At 45.9% G+C, this 14,624-nt stretch overlaps 1 protein-coding gene across 10 annotated transcripts in view; it reads left to right on the top strand.

Annotated features, from left to right (window-relative positions):
- The first annotated feature begins 2,779 nt into the window (after window positions 1–2,779).
- Window positions 2,780–14,624, top strand: part of LOC147452585 (uncharacterized) — a 132,661-nt gene continuing 120,816 nt past the window's right edge. For 8 of the 10 annotated variants that reach the window (XR_015188907.1, XR_015188909.1, XR_015188908.1 and 5 more), the window contains exon 1: window positions 2,781–3,018. The gene's annotated coding sequence lies outside the window, so the exon portion shown is untranslated. Of the gene's footprint in view, window positions 3,019–14,624 lie in introns of all 10 variants that reach the window. The other 2 variants (XM_086518219.1, XM_086518217.1) reach the window with 2 other exon arrangements.

The raw sequence follows: 14,624 nt of genomic DNA, 5'->3' as shown, positions 1-14,624 counted from the left end.
CCATCTTTCCATAAATCAATGTGATTCTTCCCCTTTGATCTCATTGCTTCAATGACAAAAGTAGGAGTTTTAGACACCCTATTTATTTTTCCAAGGGGAAAATATTCATTTGCCATCTCAATATGGAGATAATAGAGACCCCTCCTAGCAGGATTCATGGTTGTAAATACAAAGGCCAAAGCTTGGATATGGGGAATAAGATGATGGGGTTGGATATGGTGAAAAAAAGATACCTGATAGAATTCAATAGGAGGAAATTTGAAATTTGGGCCAAAAGAGAAAACTGGTGCTTTGGGAGGAAGATTTTTTGGAAAGCGGCACATTCCCAATAGATTTGAAAGTGATGCTTCTTGTGGGGCCTCAAAAAGTGACATCTCATGCAAATGGCAAAAAGACGGAGGTTATTCCCAAATTTTGGGATTTGAAATTTCTTGCCAACATTTTCAACAATGAAAAGCATTTTCTTTCTCTACCATTTCTTACAGGGCAAAAACATGATCGCTACCTTAAAACGGTTGTCAAAGGCAATAGTCATCCACTCTCCTTCCTTAGGTGGCCAAGGCACTTTTTTCCTCTTGTTTGGAGGGGTCTTGTCCTTGGATCTTTTCCAAGTGTCATACTCTCATTAGCAATAGAATTTGTAGTTAGTTCTTTGCCTTTGGTCTTGCTTTATATAAAACTCTGTACTTGCCCTCATGATTGATACCATTTGGGATGTGTGTGTGTGTGTGTGTGTGTGTGTGTGAGAGAGAGAGAGAGAGAGAGAGAGAGAGAGAGAGAGAGAGAGAGAGAGAGAGAGAGAGAGAGAGAGAGAGAGAGAGTCTTATCAATGTATACGGCCATCTGCAACTATCACAAAGGTCTTTCCTATAACAAAGTTTGATGATCTCTCCCCAAATTGAGAAAGTCCTAGCGACCTCTTCTTAATATCAATTAGAAAATGTGGGGTACATTTGTATAGGGCAACAAACGTAGAGAGAGACTCTTGAGAGGCAAGCACATGCTGAAAGCACTAAAGCAAAGGTGATAAATGGTTCAATTGCAGTCAACCAATCAAATAGTAAATTTTGTAAGGAAGGAATTGAAAACAATAAAAGAAAATAGCCCACCCATAACCTTAGACAACCTTTTTGAAAACAAAAATAGAGTGATTTCAAATAGATTCCTTATGGCTTCAAAAAAATGTATATTCACCACTGACAAAGTGCAAAGACACTCTAAAGAGAAGAAAATGTTGAAGGAAAAATAAAGGAGAAGAAAAACACAAATATACTAATGTGCACTCGAACACCTCTTTTTATATGGACATAAAAAGTATTTTGACTTTTAACCTTCATGCGCCTTTTCATTTCCTGAACTCATCCTTCACTTGTGCACTCCGGATGTTTTGAAAGGATATTTATATTTCCGAGATTGGGGGGCCCTAATATGCTAGAAATGTGATACAAGATTGTCGCTAAGTGGAATGTTTAGTTTAATTTTTGAGAGATCAACACTAAACTATAAAGACCAAGAGGAAAAACCTTTTATAATTGCAACAAAAGAGTAAGGAACCTTATGAAAGGGAAAAAATTACAGAAAGATGGATTATATTTTGCAATAGAGGGAGATGGGATGGTACATACACCATGTTGTGTAATGTGTATGTAACTTCTAAGCCAAACCTACTTTTGCACAACATAAAACAAGAAGCCTATGTCTAGAGTGGTATTGTCCCTTGTAATGAATAACTACAACTTGAGCTACCAAAACTTGCATGAATCACTCCAGCTTGAGATACCAAAAGTAGTGATGAAGTGTGCTCATAATATATCTCTAACATGATACTATATATATTTTTAGATATACTACATAATTCACCATTCCATTTGCAGATTATTGCAAGCTTTAAAGACAAGATAATTGCTTTAGACATTTGTCGTGTGATTACTAAATCACCTATTGAAGTTTGTTTTTGCTTTCTGTTTCCATATTTCAAAAATATTCTCTTCGAAAGTCATTTTACTATTGTTCCACAAAGTTGCCATCGACAAAACCACTACAAACAATTTAAAGAATATTAGAGGATTTGCAATTTCTCAATAATGATGGAGCAAACCTGGAACTTCAATCATAAACCTCCCACACGTATGGAGAAATCACTACTTTCAACGCTAAAGGTCGCCATGTGTAGCAGTGTTGTAGTCGACCTAGCACGGGATTTGCATTTTTTGAGGTTGAGTCAACTCTATTGTGTAGTTTTCTTTTTGCAAAATCTCTTTTTTGATGTTGAGTATGTAGGGATTCTTGTCTTGAGAGTACAAGTTAACTATAGATTTTCCTCCAAACCAAATGAAAACATGGCTTTGTTCGGGTAGGTCAACATGGCTTTAGAGTGTTGGGGAAAGGGCTCTTAGGTCGGTGTCACTTTGAGGTAGGCAAAAGGTTGGCAAGTTGATGTGGGAAAACCTAATTGTTTGCAAAAAATGGTGTTCTGAGCTTGAACCATTTGTTAGATGCTGGGCCTTACCTCCATGCCCAACTTTTGGAAGGTGTGGCCACCCTGCAAAGGTATTAGAGAAAGCGATTGATAAGACTCGACCTCAGTAGGAAACCGAAAGACTTTACCCTGGATGAAGGTTGTCGTATAAATTATAACCAAGTGAGACCTTTTTGGGTGGCCACCTAGCAAAGGCGAGCTAGGTAGGGGTTTCAGTGTGACATTGGTCTTAGTAGGAGTCGAGAGAGGTTTTCTATTTATGACTGTAGGGGTGCCTCCTATGTATGGAATGTGGCCATCTATAAATAAGAAGAGGGTGTGGATGGAAGCGCTGTATAAAAACGGGGGCCCCTAGATATCCCTCGCCCTCTTCGTCTTCTTCACATCTGGCGTCTTTAACGTTGAGGAAGGCTAGCTTCTCTCTTTAACCTTGTTTTCACCGTTCTCTTTGAGAGAGAGAGAGAGAGATTTTCCTAGGGACCTACTTGGACCAACCCAATAAGCAGGCTGAAGCGCATACTGCATTTCCCCATTGCCGGGTACTCTTTCCTATGATCTGAGAATACATATATGATCATTTTTCAGTTTTCTATTCACGATGAATAAAATAAACATGCATATTGTACAGCTCATTCGTGTCGATCGTGCCCATTTGCTCGATGATCCATCGATTGTTTGCGATGATCGTGCCCATTTGCTCGATGATCCATCAATTGTTTGCGATGATCATGCCCATTTTCTGGATAATATTCATGTTATTGGCCATTATAGTGATTAGAATCATTGAACAAAGGTTAAGTTCTCATCATTGGCAATGGGTGTGCCAAGTTTGCTAGCAAAGTAACAAAATGATCAATGCCCATTTGCTGGATGATATTCATGTTATTGGCCATTATAGTGATTAGAATCATTGAACAAAGGTCAAGTTCTCATCATTGGCAATAGGTGTGCCAAGTTTTCTAGCAAAGTAACAAAAGATGAATCTCAAAAGGCTCATTGTCACGACATCAGAATCATACTAGTTAATCACGTAAGATATCGTGTGCAAAAGCTCTTTTTAAGAGGAATGACATTTTCCCAAATCTATAGATCCATACATGTGAACATTTAAAAAAGAAGAGACCTAGACGTCTCCATGAAAATAAAAAAGTGCTATAGCTTCTATTTTCAAGTTTACGATTGTTTTTCTTTCATCTTAAATGGATTGTCATTAACATGTTATGACATATTCTTATGATGACATAGATCATGAGGATTTTTTATTATGATGACAAATATCGGGGGTGTATGGCTTGCTTGAAAATTTTCTTTGAAGATGGTTGTGTTGATGCTCCTTAGGTTGCATTAATTCTCTTAATAAGCTTGAGAAATATGTTTCTTTTTATGAGCTTAACTTTTTATTGGATGTTTTATATACATTTACACATACGTATATAATATTTTCTATATCTACACAAACTATTAACATTTATGTTTATACCTATATACAAATATAAATATAAATATTACTATATATTTTGTATTTATGTCTATCTACTCCATTGTAGAGGCGATGCACACCACTGCACCACATGAATGCTGCTTGACTATGTCACAAAGTGATGACATGACATCTCCACAAAAGAGGAGAATCGATTGTAAGTGATGACGTGGCAAAAGAGTATGGAGTGCTGAGTTGTCATCTTGTAGAATGCTATGGGATTTTTGGGAGCTGACATGGCAATCTTGATGCAAAAAGAGTGGGTGCTAGAATTACCAGTTGCTTTTGGAACAGTGTCAGCTTTTTGTATCCGATACTTTTCGGCGAGTGGCATTTAAATAAGAGCATTGGGGGCGGCACTTCTCTTGCAGATTAGAGAGAGTGCTCTTTCAAATGGTTGTACTCTTTGAAGATTAATATAAAAAAAATACCGAAGGGAGGGCGAGGGTTTTGGGCCCAATGTATCTGGGAGTGGAACTTTGCCACTCCGTGTCTAACGTGTGGATCCTCTTTTTGTTGTGTCGAAGTTGCCCTCTGCGGTTACAGTGTTATCATAGCTTCAGTCATTTGCTGTGTTGATAAGCAAACTGGTCCACTTGGAATAGACAAGATTGCATTTTTGGATTCTAGCGAGTACTCGTAGTTTCTTATCGATGAATGTCCTGACGTCCTCTGGAGACACCCTTACAAAATTTGCCTATTTTGGAGAACTTTCAATGGTTCTTGAATTACATGTTACCACCATTGATGTCTTAGATTGTATCCTTCAGCACCAGGCAGTGTAAGAGCTTCTTCTCAACAATCTGTAGAAGCTTTTATTTCAATTTTGGGAGTTTTTCAGGACATGGATGCTATACGTGATTTTGCACCACCTTTGTCGCCGCCTTTGCCACTACCTCCCCAAACACCTTGTGTTTCATAGTTGAAATCCATATGCATATCCCTATTATCCACCGCTAGTACCTGCAATTTCTAAACCTAAGGACTTCAAGGATGGTTAGTCAAAAGTTAAAAGGCCCGCTGCTGCTGCACGCTCCCCCCCCCCTTGCGCCATCGCTCCCTCTCCCCCCCCTTTCTCCTCCTAACCCTCGCGCTGCCCTCAGCCACCCCCGCGCTGCCCCCCCCCCCCCCCTTCGCCCTCGCGCCACCCTGCCAAGCCCGCCACCTGCCCATCCCGCCACCTCCTGCCCTCGCGCCACTCTGCCCAGCCCCCCACCCTGCCCAGCCCGCCACCTTCTGCCCCCTGCTGCCCGCCGCCCTCCCCCCCTAGCCCTCCCGTTGTACCCGTGCTCGCCTCCTTCTTCCTTTTCCTTCCCTCCCCCCCCTCCCCCTTTTTTTTCCGCCTTATCTCCGAAGGGTTTTCTGCGCCCGGCTCTGCAACACCTTTTCTTCGGAACAGGTGTTCGGCGTTCTCGACTGCAGATTGTTCTTCTCCGTCCGCTTCTTCGACTCAGCAGTAGACACAGATGGAGGCTCCAGCTCCGCCACAGAGGGACTCGCCTGAAGCCCCCTCGCCCGACCCCGCTGAGCCCACCATTCGACTTGCTCTTTCGCCGACAGAGCAAGCGAGCCTTGCCGCAGAGGTAGAGCGCTTGCAAGCGACTTCTGTCATCTGCAAGGTTCTCGGCACCCGTCCTAGCAGAGGAGAGCTGCGAGACCTTCTCCAGGCCCGCCTTCTCTCAGATGTGGGCAAGATTTTGGATGTCCAGATCCTCGGACGGGGGTACTACCAGATCGAGTTCGAGACTTCCGAGATGGCCTCCAAGGTCATAGCTATAAGTCCACTGGCTATCCGAGCATCACGCGCCCACTTTCGATAGTGGCGACACGGTTTTGACCAGACTTCGGATGTACTCGTAGAGGAGGCAGACATCCCCATCTTAGTCTGCTTTCCGGGTTTACGGAGGGAGTACCTTCCACTGCTCTCCAGGATTGGCTCCGCCATCGGGACTGTTCTGGAGACACCTCGTACGACAACATCAGTAGCTGCCAAGGCGGCCGGCATCCCTTCAGTTCGAGTTTTGGTCAGAGATACCCACACGCTCCCGAAGGTCTTCCTTTTGCCTCGGGTGAGTGGGGGTTGGTTTAGGCAGAGTGTGGAGTACTCGGGTCTCCCGAACCAGTGCTTCATTTGCAGACAGATGGGCCACCTAGCGAAGGCCTGTCCACGAAGGAGACCACGACCTGCACCTCAGTCTCAGCCCCAGCCTGCCAAGGCTGGGCCGCAGCCTCAGCCAGCGACAGCGCACAGATTCTGAGCCACCCTCCGAGCCTAGGGCTCCAGCGGAGGAGGGGTGGCAGCAGGCCTGTGGCCGTCGACGCCAGGGGCCACAGCGACAGCCTGGCACTCAGAGTGGCCCTCAGGTGCCTACTCAGCAGCAATGGGTTCCCACGGGGAACCGCTTTGGTCCTCTTGAGCAGGAGGAGCATCCTACGCCAGCCAGCTCTTCCGTTTCACCCTCGCCAGCCCCTCCACCTTCAGATTTCCCCTCTTCCTCCTCATCCCCTCCCCCGCCCTTTGCTCCCGCCCACTCCCCACCTCGCCCCCCTGTCTCTGTCGTCCCGCCCCGCTTCTCTTCTCCTCCGCCCCCCCAAGCTCCTTCTCCCCCTCCTCCTGCTTCAGTACCACAGTCGACTCAGGAGACTGGCCCCTCGCCGGCGGGTAGGAGATCTCTTGGCAGCGCTTTTGCCACGAGTCGCCTAGCGAGAGAGGGTCAGCCCTTCTTGCGGCCCCCTTTGCAGATTCAGACATCTTCCCTTGCAGCTATCCCTTGTGGTCTGACGAGCATTGACCTCCGACGCCGCTGGGACTTCTTCGATTACGGATTCACTCGCTTTCTCGGCGATTCCGCAGCAGACCACGAGGTAGCCTGCTTCAGGGTCCACGCTCTGTTCCTCGCCGCTAGGGGGACAGAGGCCTTGGACTCAGCAGTTGGTTTCTTCTTTCCTCTCTGCGGTAGGACCGAGAAAGAGTGGTCCCTCGACTCAGTGGTGGGATGGTTGCATACACAGGTTCTCGAGTTCTCTCACCACATGGGAGAACTTGGAGTTACAGATTTGCTGCAGACTTTGTGGCCACTGGCCAAGTTTGCGGTGACACCCCCAGACTCAGCAGGATGTAGGCACATTGTAATGTACTTTTTTGCTGATACATAGTGTTTGCCTTGCTATGTATACATACATGAGGACTCCTGGTGTCACGAGGACGTGGCAGTTATTAACCATGTCACAGAGATGTGGCAACTGCTAACCTTGGTTGTTGGTTTCTTTCCAATGGGGTTTATTTTATTTGTTTAAGACCCTCTTTTTGAAGTAGCAAACGGTCGGACATTGTATGGCCAATGTGAACGGTAGATTCACCCGCAGACGGGAAGTGGTCGGCACTGGAATTCGTATGGTAAGAGGATGTCTAGGCTCAGAGCAAGATCATATAGGTCCCCCCGTCGCACTTAGCAAGTTGGTGGATACTAGGAAGTGAACTCAATTAAGGCGTAAAGTCAAGGTGGGACTACCAACAAAAAGTATCCGACAGTTGGGCCACATTGCACTTTTGGATGCGGTCCCAATGAGGATAGATGGTCAGAAGACCAGTGGGAGCCCAACGGAAGCATCTCCTAAAATTTAGGGAACTGCTATTTTGGGCCGTGAAATGTGTTCGCGTCATTACCTCCGGGGGGCCTACAGGTTGTCGGCGTCTGATCGGAGCATTCTAGCTTCTGAGCCGTGTGTGTGTTTAAGTGTTAACTCCCGTTACAGGTCTCCTTTGCAAAGTGCTCTGTGTGTGTGTATAAAGTGAAGAATTTCGGGTGAAAGCCAACGCCTACCGCCCTACGGGCCGGTTTCATGGTTCCATTGCCGGGATCTCAATCACTTTTTCCTCAAAGAGTGAGCCTGGATTGTTCAGGGTAAAGACACACAGTGCAAGAACACGGGGATTACACTATGGCCGACAAGGGGAAGGGAATTATGGAAGAGGGTTCCTCTCCAAAGGACAGGCAGGAGATTCCTATGGTTTTTGAGATTGGCTAGAGCTCACGGCCACGTCAGTCTGTACCTCCTGTCAACGTGAATGTCCCTCCAGTAGTACAGGGCTTTATGACTGGGCAACTTGAGGATGATGCGTTTAAGACTGAGTTAGTTGCCGCGGTGAATGTCTTTTCGCAGCTGGTGCAGAATCCGAGGTTTATGGAATTCTTGCAAGCGCCACCAGTGCAACAGCAAAATAGGCAACCTACGCCGCGTACGGAGCCTGTTGAAGCTCAAGCCCAGGTACTTCATGAGGCGCAGGAGGAAAGGGAACACTCGCATGTTGTGGAGTCGGGGGCTCCAAAGCAGGTTCCTCCCGTGCTTGAACAGGTGGCTAGAACGCCTATTCCACAGGTTATGCTAGTTCAGCCCGCCACCTTTCAGAGCCAGCATGCTGTCTTGAATGGACAGGGAGCTGGATACCAGGCTATGCACTCAGTTTTTCCACCACCCACGGTACATCCTGGGTATTTCGGGGGTGGATCAGTGTTCCAAAGTATGGCTGGTTATGCGTCTGGAAGTCAGCCGTACATGCCAGGAACAGTGTTCGGGGGTATGCAAGGCATCATGCCAAACCCCATGTATGGTACTATCGGCATGCAGCAAGGTTTCCACGGCAACCAGGGCCAGTTTGGGGTGCCACAGGGTCATTTTGGCATGGCTGGTTTTTCTGGACAGCAGCCAGATATCGCACCTCTGACGCAAAATGTGAATGGCGAACACGTGCCGATCATGCCTAGTACAGTGCCCATGTTGCAGACCATTCCGTATGACAACTTGGGGGCACTAGAGAAGCCGAAGGCTTACAAAGAAGGTGGTGCAGCGGTAAAGTTCAGTACCTTCAGTGGTTTCGAGGATAAGACAAAGGCACTCACTTTCCTCCAGCAGTTTGATACACCTTATGCGGGAGGGAATTTTACAGAGGCCTCAAAGGTTAGGAAAGCTGCCACTTTCTTAAAGGACAATGCGCTTACATGGTGGACGACATTGTTAATGCAAGGACATGCACCTGCCACTGGGGTTTACTTCAAGCAAATGTTTGCATCTGCTTGGCTATCAAATGAATTTGAAGCCGATGTCCTGACAGATTGGCACCAGCTTACTTCAGCTTCGTGCAAGAGCTTGCTGGAGTACAATAGGAGGTTTACTCTCAGTGACCTCCTACAGATTTGTGCCATTGACAGAGCAGATCTAGAAGTACTGTTGTGGGCTGCCTAAAGGCCTTCGCGATTACTGTACAAAGAACAGAGTGGCTACCCTTACTCAGCTTATGGAAGTTGCGAACACTGGTCTTGCCTTGTTGAAAGGAGAGGACAGTGGATTTCCGAGCAGTGACAAAAGAGGGCAGCAAAAGAAAAATTCAACGTAGAAGCCCTTTGCGAAGACGGCTCCTGATGCGTCACAGGGGTCAGAAAAGGCCACCAAAGACAAGGATTCAGCCGGGACTTCTGGAGCGCAGGCAAAGAAACAAAAAAGGAAGCCTTTTGTGCGCAAGTCGCTCGAGGAAAAGAAGGTCCTAATGGCTGAGAACAAATGCTTTATATGCGAGCAGCTTGGTCACTTCTCTATCAATTGTCCACAAAGGAAAAGGCCAGCTGACTCAGAGGATAAAGAAGACCAGAAAGGCAAGAAGCCAAAACCCACGGCAGGTTTAGTGCCAAACATGGTGGGTGACAGGCCCAGCACAGATGCCAGTGAGTTATGCAGGGCATGGGGTAAAGTTAGGGATCAGACGGCACTCATCTTCTTTGATCCAGGTGCCAAAGCCAACTTTATCTCACCAGAGTTAGCTATGAAGCTCGGCATCAAAGCTGAAGAGATGGGGTACACAGCAGAGGCAGGGTTGGCATGTCCTGGCCACTCAGAGTGTGTTACTCCCATCATTGGAAAACTGCGTCTGCATATTCAGTCGTATGTGGACACTGAAGAGTTTTACATCATGCCGCTGGAAGGTTGTGACGCCTTGTTGGGGATCCCGTGGATGTTCCGAGTGCATGGAGTCTTGGATGCCTACAACAAAAAGATCACTGTACAGCATAGGGGCAAAACTCACATCCTGGATGTAAAGCTTAAAGGAGAGTCAGTCCCTATTGTATCTGCTTCTGCTATCACTTCTGTAATAAAGAATCATCTTTCTGTGTACTTGATTTTTGCACGTGATGTCTCAGATAGGGATCAGTCAAATTTATCTGTGTTAGATAAAGAAAGGTCAGCATTTTTGCAAAAGTTTAGTGACTGTTTTTCTGATTCATTACCGTCGCAATTGCCGCCAGAGAGACCTGAGGACCATCGGATAGATTTGGTGCCAGGGTGTAGCCCACCAAATAGACCTCCCTACAGGGTTAGTGCGGCGCACCAGAAAGAGATTATGGGCCAGGTTGAGGAGTTATTAGAGAAGGGGCTGATTCAGCCTAGTTCTTCACCCTTTTGCTCCCCAGTGCTCCTAGTGCAAAAGAAGGATGGCTCATGGCGCATGTGTATTGATTACCGTGCGTTGAATAAGAATACCATCAAGAATAGGTTTCCTATTCCTCGCATTGATGATATTCTCGATCGTTTAGAGGGTGCTGCAATTTTCAGCAGGATAAACCTTAAGAGTTGGTACCATCAGATTCGTATAAGGCCAGAGGATGTGCACAAGACTGCGTTTAGAACGACATTTGGTCTTTGTGAGTTTCTAGTGATGCCGTTTGGGCTAACAAATGCTCCTGCCACGTTCAACAGAATGATGGACCGGATTTTCCGCTCGCATCAACAGTTTGTTGGAACATTCTTCGATGACATGATTGTATTTTCTTCGAAGAATGAAGAGGAGCATAGGCGTCACTTGACCATTGTGTTCGAAGAGCTGCGCAGTCACAGGTTACTTGTCAATCCTAAGAAAAGTGAATTCTTCCTCGAAGAGATCCACTTTCTGGGCCACATAGTCTCAAAGGATGGTGTTAGAATGGATCCCGCAAAGGTCGAAGCTATCAAGACATGGCCAGACTTGAAGACTGTGCACGATGTCAGAAGCTTCTTGGGATTGTGTTCCTACTATAGAAGGTTTATCAGAAATTTTGCAGAGATAGCATCGCCTCTTCACGCTTTGCAAAAGAAAGAGGTCACTTTCAGATGGACCCAAAAAGAGATTTCAGCTTTTAGTCTCTTAAAGGAAAAGTTGACTTCAGATCCAGTTATTGTTTTGCCAGATCTCAGGAAGTCATTTGTGGTCCAGTGTGACGCGTGTGGCAGTAGCATCGGAGCAGTGCTAATGCAAGATGGACGGGTAGTAGCTTATGAAAGCCGAATTTTGCAAGGGCCAGAGAGGACTATGCAAGTCTATGAGAAAGAGCTCTTGGCCGTTATTCATGCGCTTTCTAGCTGGAAGCACTACCTCTTAGGTGCTGATTTTGTTGTCCAAACAGATCATCAGACCTTGCGATACTTCTTGACACAGTCAAAGTTATCCGAAAAGCATATGCGATGGGCAAACATTCTTTCCATGTTCCACTTCCAGATTATGCATGTGGAAGGTAAGAAGAATGTTGTGGCTGATGCGTTATCAAGAAAGCCACAAATTTCAGCTGTCTCAATTCCTTATCATCATGAGTTGGATGACATGAAGGAACAGTATACTGCTGATGAAGATTTTGCAAGGATCTTTGAACAGTTACAAGAGGGGCAACATCACGAGCACTACCTCCTCAGAGATGGTTTTATGATGATGCATGGTAGACTTTGTTTCACTAGGCCACTGCGACATAAGGTCATGGAAGAGAGTCATGTCCCACCGTATGCAGGGCATCTTTTCATTATGCAACAGTTAAAGCGGTAGAGACGTTCTTCTATTGGCCTACCTTGAGGAGAGATGTGGATGCCTTTGTGCGAGCATGCATAGTTTGCCAAAAGGTCAAGTTTGACAAGCAAAAGGCACCAGGGTTGTTACATCCACTCCCGATTCCGGATAAGCCATGGGAAAGCATTGCTATGGACTTTTATCTTTGATCTTCCAAGGACACCAACAGGGAATGATGGTATATGGACCATTATCTGCAGGTTCAGCAAGCAAGCCCATTTTATCCCTGTCAGGAAGAAGATAAAATCTGATCAGATGGCGCGCTTGTTCATGTACAATGTGTTTAAGTACCATGGTATGCCACAATCGATTATCAGTGATCGTGATCCTTGCATGACCAGTTTGTTCTGGAGAGGATTGTTTGAGAACATGGGCACTACGCTCAAGTTTTCGTCTTCGTTTCATCCACAAACTGATGGACAGTCAGAAGAGGCCAATTCTATTGTCTTAGATCTGGTGAAATGCTATGTGTCAGATAATAAGGGCAAGTGGGAACAGTATTTGCCTATGCTTGAGTATGCGTACAATAATACGGTGCAGTCGTCTACTGGCAAAGCACCTTTTGAAATTGTTGAAGGCGGCAAAAAGGTTCCTCCCATTTTGCACACAAAGGACAAGATCTTTGAGGCAGATCGATATGTTGAGAACATGGATGAGATGTATAAGAAGATTAAAATTGCCTTGGAGAAGACTCAGGCAAAGCAGAAAAAGACTGCTGATCGTCACCGTCGTGAATTGTTACTATCACCTGGTGATTGGGTTCTCTTAAGGTTCGAAAAGGCAAGGTTAAAGAAGATGAAGGGCAAGGAACGGCTGTTTCCTAAGCTCAGCATGCGTTACTATGGGCCTTTTCAAGTGCTTGACAAGATCAACGATGTGGCTTACAGGCTTAAATTGCCTGATGCGTGGAAGATTCATAATGCGTTTCACGTGAGTCTTCTAAGACCCTTCGTGGGTGATGTGCCAGAAGATATGCCAGTTGAGGATCAGCCAAAAGTTGAGGAACTTGATGAGATCCTGGTACCTGAGCAAGTTTTGGCACATAAGGACAGAAAAGTTAAAGGACAAGTTGCACGACGTTATTTGGTGAAGTTCAAGAACTATCCACCTATGGATGCAAAGTGGATGGAAGAGCATGAACTGTCAGAGTCACCAAATGTATTGCAGCTCTACCTTGAAGCCTTTGGGTTACAGCCTACTTATGCCCCAACCCAACGTGTGCAAAGGAGGGGTAATGATAGAGCTAGTACATCAAATGTACATATGAATTCAGTGCCATAGATAGAAATGGCAAAAGTATGAAGGCCTCATTAAGTCATTTGTATCTATGTATGTTACGACCTTTCTTGCGGATACATGCGATGATAAAAGAGTGTTAATAGCACAAGATCATCAGTGGCGTGTATTTATGGTATGCAATCGAGGACGTTTGCGATTTCAAGAGGGGGGTATGTCCTGAGGACGTGGCAGTTATTAACCATGTCACAGAGATGTGGCAACTGCTAACCTTGGTTGTTGGTTTCTTTCCAATGGGGTTTATTTTATTTATTTAAGACCCTCTTTTTGAAGTAGCAAACGGTCGGACATTGTATGGCCAATGTGAACGGTAGATTCACCCGCAGACGGGAAGTGGTCGGCACTGGAATTCGTATGGTAAGAGGATGTCTAGGCTCAGAGCAAGATCATATAGGTCCCCCCGTCGCACTTAGCAAGTTGGTGGATACTAGGAAGTGAACTCAATTAAGGCGTAAAGTCAAGGTGGGACTACCAACAAAAAGTATCCGACAGTTGGGCCACATTGCACTTTTGGATGCGGTCCCAATGAGGATAGATGGTCAGAAGACCAGTGGGAGCCCAACGGAAGCATCTCCTAAAATTTAGGGAACTGCTATTTTGGGCCGTGAAATGTGTTCGCGTCATTACCTCCGGTATGACTAGGGGAACATTTTATAACTCTGCCGTGAAGTCAACTGGGCAACCGGTCAGGATATTTTTAAGCGGCGAACCCGAAACGGGCAAATGCTTGAAAATGCGCCAAATGTCACATTTTCGTGAACTTTCCTCTCGCAGAAAAATGGGCGCTGATTTTTATGCTGGGAGAGGCCTCATTTCAGCTTTTGTCACAGGTTAAGAGCTATGGAGTGCTTCCTTTCCCTCTCATGTACAGTGTGGTGCTAGGAGTGATGCCCTGCACACTACACACTGCTCTCTGTCTTCCCTACGTGCAGTTATGTGATGCCCCACAAGAGGGCTACTCATTTGACTGATGTACAGTTGTGTGGGTTCATGCTTTTGTGCTGAGGCAAGAGCCTCCTTGAGCAGGAACAGGGGTAGCTAATTGCTGCTCCAAAGCAGGCACTAGTGAGGGTCATAACCTCACCGTACAGGTGCAAAATCAGCGCTGTGTATGCGCTGTAAATTCACTGTTTTTCAGCCATACGGACGCCAGGATCATTGGGAATCGTGCCCCACTGGCAGAGGACAGTTAGGGGACTGTTTGGGGCTGAAAACAGGGCAAAAACCAGTAAATACAGCGTGCTGAATTTACTGTTTTTGGGCAGGAATCAGAGGGTATACGCCAGTGCAAGTGAGTTCCAGCAGGGGAATTGGTTTCGCGCAAGTTTTGGGGCTTTTATGCTGCCGAAATTTGGCCAAATCAAATGGTATCTAGGTGGATACACGTGAAGGATTCTCAGGACCTTACCTTGTAATTTACCCTCCTAAAGAATAAAGAAATACCGAAAGGGGCGCCAATTTTGGGGCCTACAGGTTGTCGGCGTCTGCTCGGAGCATTCTAGCTT

This window comes from Adiantum capillus-veneris, chromosome 8 (assembly GCF_014529385.1).
Source record: "Adiantum capillus-veneris isolate H3 chromosome 8, ASM1452938v2, whole genome shotgun sequence".
In the NCBI taxonomy this organism is placed as follows: domain Eukaryota; kingdom Viridiplantae; phylum Streptophyta; class Polypodiopsida; order Polypodiales; family Pteridaceae; genus Adiantum; species Adiantum capillus-veneris.
The sequence above is the reverse complement of the archived record's forward strand: the minus strand, read 5'-3'. Positions and strand labels throughout refer to the sequence as shown.